The sequence below is a fragment of the Salmo salar genome, unplaced genomic scaffold (genome assembly GCF_905237065.1).
Source record: "Salmo salar unplaced genomic scaffold, Ssal_v3.1, whole genome shotgun sequence".
Classification (NCBI taxonomy): domain Eukaryota; kingdom Metazoa; phylum Chordata; class Actinopteri; order Salmoniformes; family Salmonidae; genus Salmo; species Salmo salar.
In genome coordinates, this window is record NW_025548791.1 from 135,048 (window position 1) to 143,674 (window position 8,627).

At 46.4% G+C, this 8,627-nt stretch overlaps 1 long non-coding RNA gene across 1 annotated transcript; it reads right to left on the reverse strand.

Annotated features, from left to right (window-relative positions):
- Window positions 1–4,749: 4,749 nt before the first annotated feature.
- On the reverse strand, window positions 4,750–5,523 carry LOC123733294 (uncharacterized). Its single transcript, XR_006763730.1, has 3 exons — window positions 5,358–5,523; window positions 5,168–5,210; window positions 4,750–5,073 (listed from the first exon to the last, which is right to left on the reverse strand). It is a non-coding gene; the product is annotated as an uncharacterized lncRNA (long non-coding RNA).
- Window positions 5,524–8,627: the final 3,104 nt, after the last annotated feature.

The window sequence follows — 8,627 nt, forward strand, 5'->3', positions numbered from 1 at the left end:
TGAGCAGCGAACAGTTTTGACTGGGCTGAGCGGGAACTGTGCTTCCGCAGAGGTAGGGAGGCGAGCAGGCCAGAGGTGGATGAACGCAGTGCCCTTGTTTGGGTGTAGGGCCTGATCAGAGCCTGAAGGTACGGAGGTGCCGTTACCCTCACAGCTCCGTAGGCAAGCACCATGGTCTTGTAGCAGATGCGAGCTTCAACTGGAAGCCAGTGATAGTGTGCAGAGGAGCGGGGTGACGTGAGAGAACTTGGGAAGGTTGAACACCAGACGGGCTGCGGCGTTCTGGATGAGTTGTAGGGGTTTTATGGCACAGGCAGGGAGCCCAGCCAACAGCGAGTTGCAGTAATCCAGACGGGAGATGACAAGTGCCTGGATTAGGACCTGCGCCGCTTCCTGTGTGAGGCAGGGTCGTACTCTGCGAATGTTGTAGAGCATGAACCTACAGGATCGGGTCACCGCCTTGATGTTAGTGGAGAAGGACAGGGTATTGTCCAGGGTCACGCCAAGGCTCTTAGCACTCTGGGAGGAGGACACAATGGAGTTGTGATGGCGAGTTGTGACGGCGAGATCATGGAACGGGCAGTCCTTCCCCGGGAGGAAGAGCAGCTCCGTCTTGCCGAGGTTCAGCTTGAGGTGGTGATCCGTCATCCACACTGATTTGTCTGCCAGACATGCAGAGATGCGATTCACTACTTGGTTATGAGAAGGGGGAAAGGAGAAGATTAATTGTGTGTCGTATGCGTATGGTAACACCTCCTATTGTAACACCTCCTATAGTAACCACTCCTATGGCAACACATCCTATAGTAACACCTCCTATGGTAACACCTCCTATGGTAACACCTCCTACGGTAACACCTCCTACGGTAACACCTCCTATGGCTATGGTAACACCTCCTATGGTAACACCTCCTATGGTAACACCTCCTATGGCTATGGTAACACCTCCTATGGTAACACCTCCTATTGTAACACCTCCTATTGTAACACATCCTATAGTAACACATCCTATAGTAACACCTCCTATGGTAACACCTTCTATGGTAACACCTCCTATGGATATGGTAACACCTCCTATGGTAACACCTCCTATGGTAACACCTCCTATGGCTATGGTAACACCTCCTATGGTAAAACCTCCTATGGTAACACCTCCTATGGTAACACCACCTATGGTATCACCTCCTATGGCTATGGTAAAACCTCCTATGGTAATACCTCCTATGGCTATGGTAACACCTCCTATGGTAACAACTCCTATGGCTATGGTAACACCTCCTATGGTAACACCTCCTATGGTAACACCACCTATGGCAACACCTCCTATGGCTATGGTAACACCTCCTATGGTAACACCTCCTATGGTAACACCTCCTATGGTAACACCTCCTATGGCTATGGTAACACCTCCTATGGTAACACCTCCTATGGTAACACCTCCTACGGTAACACCTCCTATGGCTATGGTAACACCTCCTATGGTAACACCTCCTATGGTAACACCTCCTATGGCTATGATAACACCTCCTATGGTAACATCTCCTATGGCTATGGTAACACCTCCTATGGTAACACCTCCTACGGCAACACCTCCTATGGCTATGGAAACACCTCCTATGGTAACACCTCCTATGGTAACACCACCTATGGTAACACCTCCTATGGTAACACCTCCTATGGCAACACCTCCTATGATAACACCTCCTATGGCAACACCTCCTATGGTAACACCTCCTATGGTAACACCACCTATGGTAACACCTCCTATGGCTATGGTAACACCTCCTATGGTAACACCTCCTATGGCTATGGAAACACCTCCTATGGTAACACCTCCTATGGCTATGGTAACACCTCCTATGGTAACACCTCCTATGGTAACACCACCTATGGCAACACCTCCTATGGCTATGGTAACACCTGCTATGGTAACACCTGCTATGGTAACACCTCCTATGGTAACACCTCCTATGGTAACACCTCCTATGGTAACACCTCCTATGGTAACACCTCCTATGTTAACACATCCTATGGTAACACATCCTATGGTAACACCTCCTATGGTAACACCTCCTATGGTAACACCTCCTATGGCTATGGTAACACCTCCTATGGTAACACCTCCTATGGTAACACCTCCTATGGCTATGGTAACACCTCCTATGGTAACACCTCCTACGGCAACACCTCCTATGGCTATGGTAACACCTCCTATGGTAACACATCCTATGGTAACACATCCTATGGTAACACATCCTATGGTAACACATCCTATGGTAACACCTCCTATGGTAACACCTCCTATGGTAACACCTCCTATGGCAATGGTAACACCTCCTATGGTAACACCTCCTATGGTAACACCTCCTATGGTAACACCTCCTATGGTAACACCTCGTATGGCTATGGTAACACCTCCTATGGTAACACCTCCTATGGTAACACCTCCTATGGCTATGGTAACACCACCTATGGTAACACCTCCTACGGCAACACCTCTTATGGCTATGGTAACACCTCCTATGGTAACACCTCCTATGGTAACACCTCCTATGGTAACACCTCCTATGGTAACAACTCCTTTGGCTATGGTAACACCTCCTATGGTAACACCTCCTATGGTAACACCACCTATGGCAACACCTCCTATGGCTATGGCAACACCTCCTATGGCTATGGTAACACCTCCTATGGCTATGGTAACACCTCCTATGGCTATGGTAACACCTCCAATGGTAACACATCCTATGGTAATGCCTCCTATGGTAACACCTCTATGGTAGCACCTCCTATGGCTATGGTAACACCTCCTATGGTAACACCTCCTATGGTAACACCTCCTATGGTAACACCTCCTACGGCTATGATAACACCTCCTATGGTAACAACTCCTATGGTAACACCTCCTATGGTAACATCTCCTATGGTAACACCTCATATGGCTATGGTAACACCTCCTATGGTAACACCTCATATGGCTATGGTAACACCTCCTATTGTAACACCTCCTATGGTAACACCTCCTGTGGTAACACCTCCTATGGCTATGGTAACACCTCCTATGGTAACACCTCATATGGTAACACCTCCTATGGCTATGGAAACACCTCCTATGGTAATACCTCCTATGGCTATGGTAACACCTCCTATGGTAACAGTTCCTATGGCTATGGTAACACCTCCTATGGTAACACCTCCTATGGTAATACCTCCTATGGTAACACCTCCTATGGTAACACCTCCTATGGTAACACCTCCTATAGTAACACCTCCTATAGTAACACCTCCTATAGTAACACCTCCTGTGGTAACACCTCCTATGGCTATGGTAACACCTCCTATGGTAACACCTCATATGGTAACACCTCCTATGGCTATGGAAACACCTCCTATGGTAACTTCTCCTATCGTAACACCTCCTATAGTAACACCTCCTATGGTAACACCTCCTATGGTAACACCTCCTATGGTAACACCTCCTATGGCTATGGTAACACCTCCTATGGCTATGGTAACACCTCCTATGGTAAGACCTCCTATGGTAACACCTCCTGTGGTAACACCTCCTATGGCTATGGTAACACCTCCTATGGTAACACCTCATATGGTAACACCTCCTATGGCTATGGAAACACCTATGGTAACACCTCCTATGGCTATGGTAACACCTCCTATGGTAACACCTCATATGGCGATGGTAACACCTCCTATGGTAACACCTCATATGGCTATGGTAACACCTCCTATTGTAACACCTCCTATGGTAACACCTCCTGTGGTAACACCTCCTGTGGTAACACCTCCTATGGCTATGGTAACACCTCCTATGGTAACACCTCATATGGTAACATCTCATATGGCTATGGAAACACCTCCTATGGTAACACCTCCTATGGCTATGGTAACACCTCCTATGGTAACACCTCCTATGGCTATGGTAACACCTCCTATGGTAACACATCCTATGGTAACACCTCCTATGGTAACAGCTCCTATGGCTATGGTAACACCTCCTATGTTAACAACTCCTATGGTAACACCTCCTATGGTAACACCTCCTATGGCTATGGTAACACCTCCTATGGTAACAATTCCTATGGTAACACCTCCTATGGTAACACCTCCTATGGTAACACCTCATATGGCTATGGTAACACCTCCTATGGTAACACCTCCTATGGTAACACCTCCTATGGTAACACCTCCTGTGGTAACACCTCCTGTGGCTATGGTAACACCTCATATGGTAACACCTCCTATGGTAACACCTCCTATGGTAACACCTCCTATGGCTATGGTAACACCTCCTATGGTAACACCTCATATGGCTATGGTAACACCTCATATGGCTATGGTAACACCTCCTATGGTAACACCTGCTACGGTAACACCTCCTGTGGTAACACCTCCTATGGCTATGGTAACACCTCCTATGGTAACACCTCCTATGGTAACACCTCCTATGGCTATGGTAACACCTCCTATGGTAACACCTCCTATGGCTATGGTAACACCTCCTATGGTAACACCTCATATGGCTATGGTAACACCTCCTATGGTAACACCTCCTATGGTAACACCTCCTATGGTAACACCTCCTATGGTAACACCTCCTATGGCTATGGTAACACCTCCTATGGTAACACCTCATATGGTAACACCTCCTATGGCTATGGAAACACCTCCTATGGTAACACCTCCTATGGCTATGGTAACACCTCCTATGGTAACACCTCCTATGGCTATGGTAACACCTCCTATGTTAACAACTCCTATGGTAACACCTCCTATGGTAACACCTCTTATGGTAACACCTCCTATGGTAACACCTCCTATGAATACCCTCTTCATAATGCATTATATGTGCATTCATCTGCATAATACGCAATGCAAAATAACCTGTTAGCTCCTATGTCATGCATCATAATAATGCATTAAGCAGATGTATTTATCATTCATTATGTATTTTGTCTTCTTTGTTTTGTCTTTATCTTGATATTGTGGTGGTAGTGTGTGTTCCTTGATGCGCTCTGGGTCTCTCTGGATACTGGAGACAGACCACCACGCAACTCACTGTGGACAAAGAGAGATGGTTTAACCAAAAACACTATTAATTTACACCCACACCACATCACACGCGCACAAAGTAAAACGTTTGACAACTTACCCTTTTAGCGTGGCACTGCATTGTGCAACCTGGGAGGAGTCATCTAGAAATTGAACAAAATAGGAAAATATATTATATTCTCCTACAGTTCTGAAGGTGACTTGATTGAATAAAGTATGAATATAATAATGTGTCAGAGGAAACCTTTTCCTCACAGCATGTAAAGAAAGTGGAAGAGTTATGTTTTTACCGTTGTTCTGAGTGTTGTTCTGAGTGATGTTGATGTTACCTCCTACTTCCTTATTGCTGATCACTGGGGCACATAGACTGCTTCCACCCTCAGCTGTGAGGGAAGACTGGGGATTGTAGGCTGGGAAGACTGGGGATTGTCGGTCTGGGGGGACTGAGGATTGTAGACTGGGGAGACTGGGGATTGTAGGCTGGGGAGACTGGGGATTGTAGGCTGGGGAGACTGGGGATTGTAGGCTGGGGATTGTAGGCTGGGGAGACTGGGGATTGTAGGCTGGGGAGACTGGGGATTGTAGGCTGGGGAGACTGGGGATTGTAGGCTGGGGAGACTGGGGATTGTAGGCTGGGGAGACTTGGGATTGTAGGCTGGGGATTGTAGGCCAGGAAGACTAGGAGAGACAATGAGAGATAGAGGTAACACTGGCCTCTATGTCCTCAACCTGGTACTACAACACAAGGCAAAACTGACTTGAACCATTTCAGGGAAATTGGTCTGACCTTTGTTGAAAGAGCGTTTCTCCACTGTTGCCCTCTGCTTTCCTCCCTTCAGTGTACTCCTTTTTCTTCCCAAAGACAAACTTCTCTTTTTGGAGAAAGTGGTAATGTCCCTCTCCTCTCTCCTCCCTTTGGAGCAATTGCTCCCCATCTCTTTCTCTCAAGTCTCAATCTACGGAACATGAGTGAACTCATGAAAACATATTTTTGTATTCTTCAGAAGTCCAAATGTCTAAAACGCCAAATGTGTACTGAACCTTACCAAATTAAAGACAATTGCTGTTACCTAGAAAACAGTTACAAATATATTTTACTATTTTATGTATTTCAAATCCATTCGAGTTTGATAAATTGTCAAGAACACTTGACTTTCTGTTCCACCACATCAGTAGCACCTAAATATTTGGTTCAAGAAAGATTTATTTCAGAAGTTAATCCAAAACAAACATAATATATTGTAATTATTGAAAGAAGATCCTTATCTTTCTGGTAATAGACATTTACTGCGGCGTCACAGTCATGTCGTCCGAGTTTGGCTGGTGTAGGTTGTTATTGTAAATTAGAATTTGTTCTTAACTGACTTGCCTAGTTAAATAAAGGTTCAATAAAAATAAATGTTATTGTGTGTGTGTGGAGAGAGAGAGAGAGAGAGAGAGAGAGAGAGAGAGAGAGAGAGAGACAGAGAGAGACAGAGAGACAGAGAGAGAGAGAGAGAGAGACAGAGAGAGAGAGACAGAGAGAGAGGGACAGAGAGAGAGGGACAGAGAGAGAGAGAGAGAGAGAGAGAGAGAGAGAGAGAGAGAGAGAGAGAGAGAGAGAGAGAGAGAGAGAGAGAGAGAGAGAGAGAGAGAGAGAGACAGACAGACAGACAGACAGACAGACAGACAGACAGACAGACAGACAGACAGACAGACAGACAGACAGACAGACAGACAGACAGACAGACAGACAGACAGACAGACAGACAATGAGTGAATGAATGAAAATGAAACAGAATGAAAGAGAATGAGAACCCCTATCCTAGAGTGAGAATGAAAAGGAAAGAGAACCCTCCCATCCTGCCAGATGTTTATCTTAGTCTCAGAGCACAGTAGGACTGTAAGCAAACAATCTCTACAAAGGCCCCAACAGTACAGAGTTCCAGATGGCTCATTGTTTGGCTAGTGCACTTTTTATATTCTATTTGATGTATTTTAAGTGTGCAGATATTAGTTATCTGGGTAGAAAATACTGTTCCTTTTCCAACATTCACTGTTTTTCTAAGTATACAAAACACATTTCCTCAGTATTCCCCTAACTGCTGATAAACAGGATGCTGCTTATTTCCTGTTCCAACAACACCTACTCTCCTCTCAACCCCAGACTGTCGCCATGCAATTTCTTTCCCCAAAAGCTCTCTTACATAGGCAGTATTCACATTTCCTCTACCTCAAGATCTAATTAACATTTCAATTCCTGATCAAATTATAGTTGTGTCACATTTTCCCACAGCACGCACTCGCTCACTAAAGTAAAAAAAACTGAACAAACACATCGCCTTCCCCATGGCTCAGTTGGTAGAGCATGGTGTTTACAACACCAGCATGGTGTGTTATACATACTGGCCTTCCCCGTGGCTCAGTTGGTAGAGCATGGTGTTTACAACGCCAGCATGGTGTGTTATACTGGCCCTTCCCCGTGGCTCAGTTGGTAGAGCATGGTGTTTACAACACCAGCATGGTGTGTTATACTGGCCTTCCCCGTGGCTCAGTTGGTAGAGCATGGTGTTTACAACGCCAGCATGGTGTGTTATACTGGCTCTTCCCCGTGGCTCAGTTGGTAGAGCATGGTGTTTACAACACCAGCATGGTGTGTTTAATACTGGCCTTCCCCGTGGCTCAGTTGGTAGAGCATGGTGTTTACAACGCCAGCATGGTGTGTTATACATACTGGCTCTTCCCCGTGGCTCAGTTGGTAGAGCATGGTGTTTACAACGCCAGCATGGTGTGTTATACATACTGGCCTTCCCCGTGGCTCAGTTGGTAGAGCATGGTGTTTACAACGCCAGCATGGTGTGTTATATATACTGGCCTTCCCCGTGGCTCAGTTGGTAGAGCATGGTGTTTACAACACCAGCATGGTGTGTTATACATACTGGCCCTTCCCCGTGGCTCAGTTGGTAGAGCATGGTGTTTACAACGCCAGCATGGTGTGTTATACTGGCCCTTCCCCGTGGCTCAGTTGGTAGAGCATGGTGTTTACAACACCAGCATGGTGTGTTATACATACTGGCCTTCCCCGTGGCTCAGTTGGTAGAGCATGGTGTTTACAACGCCAGCATGGTGTGTTATACTGGCCCTTCCCCGTGGCTCAGTTGGTAGAGCATGGTGTTTACAACACCAGCATGGTGTGTTATATATACTGGCCTTCCCGTGGCTCAGTTGGTAGAGCATGGTGTTTACAACACCAGCATGGTGGGTTATACATACTGGCCTTCCCCGTGGCTCAGTTGGTAGAGCATGGTGTTTACAACGCCAGCATGGTGTGTTATATATACTGGCCTTCCCCGTGGCTCAGTTGGTAGAGCATGGTGTTTACAACGCCAGCATGGTGTGTTATACATACTGGTCTTCCCCGTGGCTCAGTTGGTAGAGCATGGTGTTTACAACGCCAGCATGGTGTGTTATACATACTGGTCTTCCCCGTGGCTCAGTTGGTAGAGCATGGTGTTTACAACGCCAGCATGGTGTGTTATACATACTGGCCTTCCCCGTGGCTCAGTTGGTAGAGCATGGTG